Consider the following 9,141-nt stretch of genomic DNA (forward strand, 5'->3'; position numbering starts at 1 on the left):
AAAAGTCAGGCCTCTATTCAGTAGGGTCCGCTGAGCAATGGAAGGACGGAATTTTTTGGACAAGTTCATAACACCATTTACAACATGTAAATCACTTGACCCCTCCCGTCTCAGGCTTGTGGGGATTCCCCATTTACATACTTCTCCCAGTGCTGAAGCATTGCCTCTGCAGTTTCAAGCGACCAGTGAACATCATCATCTTCTGTGGAGAAGCTGTCTGGGGCGAGGGCCGGAATGTGCTCTTTTAAACCTGTAATAAAGGTGTTCATATGCAGCAAAGTGTCCTGTTCGATCTGAGGGAGAGCAGAGGAAAAGTTAACCTCAGGCACATAAATGTCTGCCTCAGGGAATTTCTCCCGGGCTGTCTTTAGGACTCTCTTTAGTTCTAGAACAGGCACATTTTTGTCTCTCTGGGACCTGTTGTTAATGCCAAAAGACAGAATCAGATGTGTCACCGTAGTGTCAATAGTGGCCTTCTGTAGGATGAACTCTGCATGCCACCATTTGGCACCCGGGAAACTGTCAATCTGAAGGCTGTCGGTTGCAAAGGGAGGCAATTTGCTAACATTGGAATCGCCGACGATGAGCCAGGGGTCCCCGACGTGTAGATGCCAGTCTGTCAGTTTCCTGTATGTGTTGGGATGTCTGGTCGGGGTCCTCACCTGCTGTCCCGGTAAGGTTGGTGAAGAAGGAAGAGATGGTGGAGGAGATGGTGATCCTTCTGCTGGCTGAATCTGGAGCCGAGTTTGCACACAGGAGCTGAGTCTGTCTAAACCGCTGCGAGGTGGGGCCTGGTGAGAAGCTGTTTGTGGTTTAAACCCTTTCACAGGGCCAATGCGTCTTGCCTTAATAGGGGTGGATTCCCCCTGTGTGAGGTCCAGTACCTCAGTGTGTGACACCTGATCAGGTTGTGGTGTTTGGGTGGAGGGGGAAAGTGGTCGTTCCTGGCATGTTGTCTCTTGAAGCGAGGCAAAGAGCCTGCCCACTCTCTGGTCTTTCGGAGTCTCCAGATTTGGCTCCGTTGGTTGTAAAGGCTCCAGAGGAGGGGAAGGTGTCGGTTCCCTCTCTGGCTGCTGCTCCGTCTCACCGAAAGGCGACCAGTCCCCCGCGACCTGGTCCGTCATCGTTGCCGTTGTTGTTTTGGAAGTTCTGCATGGTGCGGGCGGGGCGTGCACCTGTGCAGAAACAGTCACCATCCGACCAGCGCCGGTCTGTATCGGGGCGGTTTGTGTGATAATAGCATCAGGCTGCGTTACCTCGCTAAGGAGTTCAATGGTGTCCTGCTGCAGTCTCATCACACAACCTCTTGTCCCCCGTGTAGTTGTCGTGGTGGTGTCCTCCTCCTCTGTAGCAGTGGTAGGTCCCAGGTCACTCCACTTGGCTACGATCTCAGCTCTGGCCTGTTCCAGAGAGTCTGGTAGGAGGCGGCGGCCCAGGTTCCTCCTAGCCCAGGAGGCGGCTATTTGGAATGGGCCCTCCCAATCCTGTTTGGAAAACTCAGAGAGACATTTGATCTCCTCCTCCACACTCTGAGTGTAATGTTGCCGGAGAATCATCATGGTCGTGCTGGCCCAATTTTTTGCGTTCTCCTCAATCCTGGTCTGTGTTTTTTTCGTGGGGACTGCTGGCTTAATGACAGTCTTTAAATTGTGTGTTATTTTATTAAGCGAAGGAGGATAATTGTCATTAGTCACATTCTTTAAGTGATGTACAGCTTTAATCAGTCTGTGAATGACACGGACTTTCGCAGAAAAGTCTGGATCCTCCGACGGTATTTTGTGAACAGGAGGACCAGCTCGTTCAATTCGAGTGTTTCTCACATACCGGTTGTCCTGAGCTGGTCTCCGTTCAAAGCGTCGGTCCCGTCCGGTCCGATTCCCTGGTCCGGTTGCAAAGCGACGTGTCGTCTGCTGTCGTCCCCTCTGACGTCGCTGTGGCGCATGGAAGAAATCTGGATCATCACTGCGGTGCTCCTCTCTCACGGCCGCTGCATGAATCCTCCGAGTCTCTCGAGATGGGTAACTGGTGTGTCGGGGTGGTCTGCGTGCGTCCTCCATGGCTGTCCAGCCGCGCTCTCCTCCCCGACCCCTCTGTTCGGCTGCATAACGGTCCGTCGCGGGCCGTTCTCTCTCCCATCTCCGTTGTGGTGCGTGGAAGAAGTGTCGCTCACCGCTGCGATGTTCTCCCCTTACGACCGCCGCGTAGGTTCTCCGAGCCTCCCGAGATGGGTAACTGGTGTGTCGGGGCGGTCTGCGTGTGTCCTCCACGGCTGTCCAGCCGCGCTCTCCTCTTCGGCTCCACCGTTCGGCTGCATAGCGGTCTGTCGCGGGCCGTGCTTCCTCCCATCTCCGCTGTGGTGCGTGGAGGAAGTGTCGCTCACCGCTGCGGCGTTCTCCTCTCACGGCGGCCGCGTAGGTCATCCGACCTGTACGAGATGGATAACTGCTGCGGCGGGGGGACCTGTGTACGTACCCCTCAGCTGCCCAGCCGCGATCTCTTCTCCGGTCTCTGCGCCGCCGAACAACGGTCCACTGGTCATCCGTTGTGAATGAGGGCATGGTTGTATCGCCGCTGATGGCTTTAGCTACAACCTCTCTTCTCCACCGGTCGTGTAGGTAATGCTAGGCGATGCTGCGCCCACGGATGACTCGTGCTACCGACTTTATGATAAATGAGCGTTTATTTATTGCTCAAATTCAATAAAGCAAACTGTAGAAAATATATACAAAAAATATATACAAAAATCATATAATACAAGCCAAGGTCGCGACGTTTCGGTTTGTGATAAACCTTCTTCAGGCTGGCTTGCTCAGAAACAGAGAACAGTGTAAAAACACATGGATATAGTCTATTTCGCAGGTGTATATACTGCGCAAGTCCATTTTTAAATCTTGCGGGTCTCAACAACCAATGAGAGGAGGTCATGCTCCGTACGTCAGAGGTCCCTTTGAAAAAGTCCGAGTTGATTGGTTCTTCGTCCGTGTGTTGCGTTCAGGGACATTTGTGAAGTGCAATGATTAGTCAATCGAGATATATACAGTTTTCAAAACAAGTTACTCTACATGTGAGAGTTAGAGGGATACCATCACAAACATTATAGTGTTGATGATATGAACAGGTCCAAATATATACATACAAAATGACCTTAACTTATGAACAGAAACATATAACGTTTTCATAATAAATCCACCTCCATATGAGGGTCAAAGAAAAAATACCATAAATGGAATCAACAGAGCATCACAGTGAGGGGCCCCAGAATAACCCAAGCGGGTAGTCAGGCGGCACAGGCCGGTTAGGGGAGATCAAAGTTGGGGGCACGGTCCCCGAAGGGGGCCGTGCTCCAATGCACAGACCATACCTGCTCCCATCTCAGGTGCCCAGGACCCCCCCAGTGGAATTCCAAATGGAATGTAATAGATGCAGTTAGAGAGGTGGGGGGAGGAGGGGTGTGGAGGTTAGGCTTAGGGTCCACTCAAGGGGTGGGGGATGACCAACTCACGTGTCCAATCAGAGTGGCAAGTGGTTAGGTTTAGGGCAGGAGGTCAAATTATTATAGAGGTCACTGAGGTTAGGGTCAGGGTCAGTTTCAGGGCCAGGATGTTCCCCTGTGAGACATGAAAGAAGCCGAGGTCCCAAGTACAGTGACAAAATATCCATAAAGTCACACATAACAAAAATGAAATATTAACTATATACATGGTGTTGGATTAATACCTCCTAAAACCCTTTTCATTGAGGCCATGTGGATAAACTGTATTCAGTTTAGCAATCCACATCCTCTCAGCTCTCCATCTCTGTTGTGTTGCCCACCTCGGATTAATCTGAATGACTGTCGCTGTGACAGAATCCCAGCCATGCAATAAAAAATGTTTGACCAGGTGGGTGTGAATGTTCTTTTTTCGTGTGATATTGTACCTGTGTTGAGTGAATCTGGTGAGCAGTGTGTTACCTGTTTCTCCCACATACTGGATCCCACATCTCCTACACGTAATCAAATATACACAATTTTTTGACCTCGGTGTCCCTTTGCACAAAGACAGAAAAACCTGGCCATTGGAGTGGCTGCGGACCAATCTGTGATGTTGGAAAAATTGTCCTTGATGTCTCTGTCTAGGCACAGAGAGAGGTGTGATTTGGGCTCTAATGAGGAGATCACCCAGATTTTTATGCCTCCTGAAGGCAGCAATCACTCTGTGAGTATGGAGTGTCTGGACATCACGAGACAGGTTCTGAAAATTGTTCTTAATAGCCCTGACCAACTTGCAGGTGCAAGGGGCATAAGTGATGACAACTGGAAGTAAAGGGGAAACATCAATTGGCTTTGTCAGCAGAAATGATTTGAAGCACCTCCTTAGGAAAGACCACTGGTACCCTCTAGTGGAGAGAGCAGAGAATAGGATTTTGACAGCAGTTCCAAAATCAGATTTTTGTGTGCAGATTCTGTGGAATCTAAGCAGTTGGGATTTGACAATTCCTGCAAATGTGTGCTTGGGATGAAAGCTTGTTTTAAATAATAGGGCGTGAGTGTCTGTGGGTTTAAAGAATACCTTTATGTCCAATTTGTGGTCATTTATGAAGTTTGTGCCCTTAAAGGTGGTCGTGTCAAGGAAATCAATAGAGGTCTTGCTGATGGTTGATTTAAGCTTAATAGAAGCATTGTGGTCATTTAAAATTTTAAGAAACATCTCAAAGTCCTGCTCAGAATGTTGCCAGACACCCCATATGTCGTCCAGAAAGCGATAATAATGCAGTGGTTTCTTTATGCATTTATTTAGTGCAGCAGTTTCCCACTCTGCCATGAAGATGTTTGCATATGCTGGGGCAAACTTTTTCCCCATAGCTGTCCCCTTGATTTGTAAATAGAAGTCACCATTGAATTCAAAATCGTTCCTTGTGAGGTTTATTTCTAAAAGTTGTAGTAATTCTTTTTCTGGCCTTTTCTTATCCGGGTATCTTTGAAAGACTCTCTTAATGGAGTCAATGCCTTCACCAATGTCAATGTTTGTGTAAAGGCTGTCAATGTCTATGGAAAACAGAAAAGCATCAATGGGGACTTCTATTTGCTTCACTTTATCCACAAAATCATATGTATCTTTGATATAGCTTGCATGTTTTGTGGATAAAGGAGTCAGGAAATAGTCCAGGTATTCAGCTGTATAATATGTCTCACTATCACAGTCTGAAACGATTGGTCGTCCTGGGGGCACCTGAAAGGGGACACTCCATTTCGTCGGATCCTTGTGGATCTTAGGCAGCATGTAAAAAAGTCTTCCTCTTGGCTCAGCGGAGCCCAGTAAATAGTTCTTTTGTTTTAGATTTATAAATTTCTTTTGGTTCAAATTATTAATAATCTTTTCCACTAGTGGTACTGTTTCGTGGTAAATGGGTTTTTTTAGTTTCAAATAATATTTTTTGTCATTCAATTGTCTGTAGCCTTCCTCCAAATACTGTTCTCTATCCAAAATTACGACTGCGCTTCCTTTGTCTGCTGGTTTAATGATGATTTGTTTGTTTCCTTTCAATTCTGTTAGGGCCTTTATCTCTTCTACTGTCAAATTGGACTTAAGTCGTCCTACATTAAAGTGGTTTTGAAAATATTCATTATCTGTTTTGATCAAATTAAGAATTTGGGATGGAAGCTGAGCGTTGGGTGGTGACCAGTATGATTTTGGAGTGAAGGGCTGAGATCGAGACTCATTTTTATCTCCATAAAAGGCAGCCAATTTGATCCTCCTATGGTACTGCTGAATGTCATATTTACACTGCAATTTTAGATTTTTGTTATAGCCTTTTGTGGGGATAAAAGTCAGGCCTCTATTCAGTAGGGTCCGCTGAGCAATGGAAGGACGGAATTTTTTGGACAAGTTCATAACACCATTTACAACATGTAAATCACTTGACCCCTCCCGTCTCAGGCTTGTGGGGATTCCCCATTTACATACTTCTCCCAGTGCTGAAGCATTGCCTCTGCAGTTTCAAGCGACCAGTGAACATCATCATCTTCTGTGGAGAAGCTGTCTGGGGCGAGGGCCGGAATGTGCTCTTTTAAACCTGTAATAAAGGTGTTCATATGCAGCAAAGTGTCCTGTTCGATCTGAGGGAGAGCAGAGGAAAAGTTAACCTCAGGCACATAAATGTCTGCCTCAGGGAATTTCTCCCGGGCTGTCTTTAGGACTCTCTTTAGTTCTAGAACAGGCACATTTTTGTCTCTCTGGGACCTGTTGTTAATGCCAAAAGACAGAATCAGATGTGTCACCGTAGTGTCAATAGTGGCCTTCTGTAGGATGAACTCTGCATGCCACCATTTGGCACCCGGGAAACTGTCAATCTGAAGGCTGTCGGTTGCAAAGGGAGGCAATTTGCTAACATTGGAATCGCCGACGATGAGCCAGGGGTCCCCGACGTGTAGATGCCAGTCTGTCAGTTTCCTGTATGTGTTGGGATGTCTGGTCGGGGTCCTCACCTGCTGTCCCGGTAAGGTTGGTGAAGAAGGAAGAGATGGTGGAGGAGATGGTGATCCTTCTGCTGGCTGAATCTGGAGCCGAGTTTGCACACAGGAGCTGAGTCTGTCTAAACCGCTGCGAGGTGGGGCCTGGTGAGAAGCTGTTTGTGGTTTAAACCCTTTCACAGGGCCAATGCGTCTTGCCTTAATAGGGGTGGATTCCCCCTGTGTGAGGTCCAGTACCTCAGTGTGTGACACCTGATCAGGTTGTGGTGTTTGGGTGGAGGGGGAAAGTGGTCGTTCCTGGCATGTTGTCTCTTGAAGCGAGGCAAAGAGCCTGCCCACTCTCTGGTCTTTCGGAGTCTCCAGATTTGGCTCCGTTGGTTGTAAAGGCTCCAGAGGAGGGGAAGGTGTCGGTTCCCTCTCTGGCTGCTGCTCCGTCTCACCGAAAGGCGACCAGTCCCCCGCGACCTGGTCCGTCATCGTTGCCGTTGTTGTTTTGGAAGTTCTGCATGGTGCGGGCGGGGCGTGCACCTGTGCAGAAACAGTCACCATCCGACCAGCGCCGGTCTGTATCGGGGCGGTTTGTGTGATAATAGCATCAGGCTGCGTTACCTCGCTAAGGAGTTCAATGGTGTCCTGCTGCAGTCTCATCACACAACCTCTTGTCCCCCGTGTAGTTGTCGTGGTGGTGTCCTCCTCCTCTGTAGCAGTGGTAGGTCCCAGGTCACTCCACTTGGCTACGATCTCAGCTCTGGCCTGTTCCAGAGAGTCTGGTAGGAGGCGGCGGCCCAGGTTCCTCCTAGCCCAGGAGGCGGCTATTTGGAATGGGCCCTCCCAATCCTGTTTGGAAAACTCAGAGAGACATTTGATCTCCTCCTCCACACTCTGAGTGTAATGTTGCCGGAGAATCATCATGGTCGTGCTGGCCCAATTTTTTGCGTTCTCCTCAATCCTGGTCTGTGTTTTTTTCGTGGGGACTGCTGGCTTAATGACAGTCTTTAAATTGTGTGTTATTTTATTAAGCGAAGGAGGATAATTGTCATTAGTCACATTCTTTAAGTGATGTACAGCTTTAATCAGTCTGTGAATGACACGGACTTTCGCAGAAAAGTCTGGATCCTCCGACGGTATTTTGTGAACAGGAGGACCAGCTCGTTCAATTCGAGTGTTTCTCACATACCGGTTGTCCTGAGCTGGTCTCCGTTCAAAGCGTCGGTCCCGTCCGGTCCGATTCCCTGGTCCGGTTGCAAAGCGACGTGTCGTCTGCTGTCGTCCCCTCTGACGTCGCTGTGGCGCATGGAAGAAATCTGGATCATCACTGCGGTGCTCCTCTCTCACGGCCGCTGCATGAATCCTCCGAGTCTCTCGAGATGGGTAACTGGTGTGTCGGGGTGGTCTGCGTGCGTCCTCCATGGCTGTCCAGCCGCGCTCTCCTCCCCGACCCCTCTGTTCGGCTGCATAACGGTCCGTCGCGGGCCGTTCTCTCTCCCATCTCCGTTGTGGTGCGTGGAAGAAGTGTCGCTCACCGCTGCGATGTTCTCCCCTTACGACCGCCGCGTAGGTTCTCCGAGCCTCCCGAGATGGGTAACTGGTGTGTCGGGGCGGTCTGCGTGTGTCCTCCACGGCTGTCCAGCCGCGCTCTCCTCTTCGGCTCCACCGTTCGGCTGCATAGCGGTCTGTCGCGGGCCGTGCTTCCTCCCATCTCCGCTGTGGTGCGTGGAGGAAGTGTCGCTCACCGCTGCGGCGTTCTCCTCTCACGGCGGCCGCGTAGGTCATCCGACCTGTACGAGATGGATAACTGCTGCGGCGGGGGGACCTGTGTACGTACCCCTCAGCTGCCCAGCCGCGATCTCTTCTCCGGTCTCTGCGCCGCCGAACAACGGTCCACTGGTCATCCGTTGTGAATGAGGGCATGGTTGTATCGCCGCTGATGGCTTTAGCTACAACCTCTCTTCTCCACCGGTCGTGTAGGTAATGCTAGGCGATGCTGCGCCCACGGATGACTCGTGCTACCGACTTTATGATAAATGAGCGTTTATTTATTGCTCAAATTCAATAAAGCAAACTGTAGAAAATATATACAAAAAATATATACAAAAATCATATAATACAAGCCAAGGTCGCGACGTTTCGGTTTGTGATAAACCTTCTTCAGGCTGGCTTGCTCAGAAACAGAGAACAGTGTAAAAACACATGGATATAGTCTATTTCGCAGGTGTATATACTGCGCAAGTCCATTTTTAAATCTTGCGGGTCTCAACAACCAATGAGAGGAGGTCATGCTCCGTACGTCAGAGGTCCCTTTGAAAAAGTCCGAGTTGATTGGTTCTTCGTCCGTGTGTTGCGTTCAGGGACATTTGTGAAGTGCAATGATTAGTCAATCGAGATATATACAGTTTTCAAAACAAGTTACTCTACATGTGAGAGTTAGAGGGATACCATCACAAACATTATAGTGTTGATGATATGAACAGGTCCAAATATATACATACAAAATGACCTTAACTTATGAACAGAAACATATAACGTTTTCATAATAAATCCACCTCCATATGAGGGTCAAAGAAAAAATACCATAAATGGAATCAACAGAGCATCACAGTGAGGGGCCCCAGAATAACCCAAGCGGGTAGTCAGGCGGCACAGGCCGGTTAGGGGAGATCAAAGTTGGGGGCACGGTCCCCGAAGGGGGC

The sequence above is a fragment of the Mchenga conophoros genome, linkage group LG6 (assembly GCF_057382185.1).
Source record: "Mchenga conophoros isolate Kocher_MC1m ecotype Shallow Benthic linkage group LG6, M_conophoros_male_GT1.1, whole genome shotgun sequence".
NCBI classification, from domain to species: Eukaryota; Metazoa; Chordata; class Actinopteri; order Cichliformes; family Cichlidae; genus Mchenga; species Mchenga conophoros.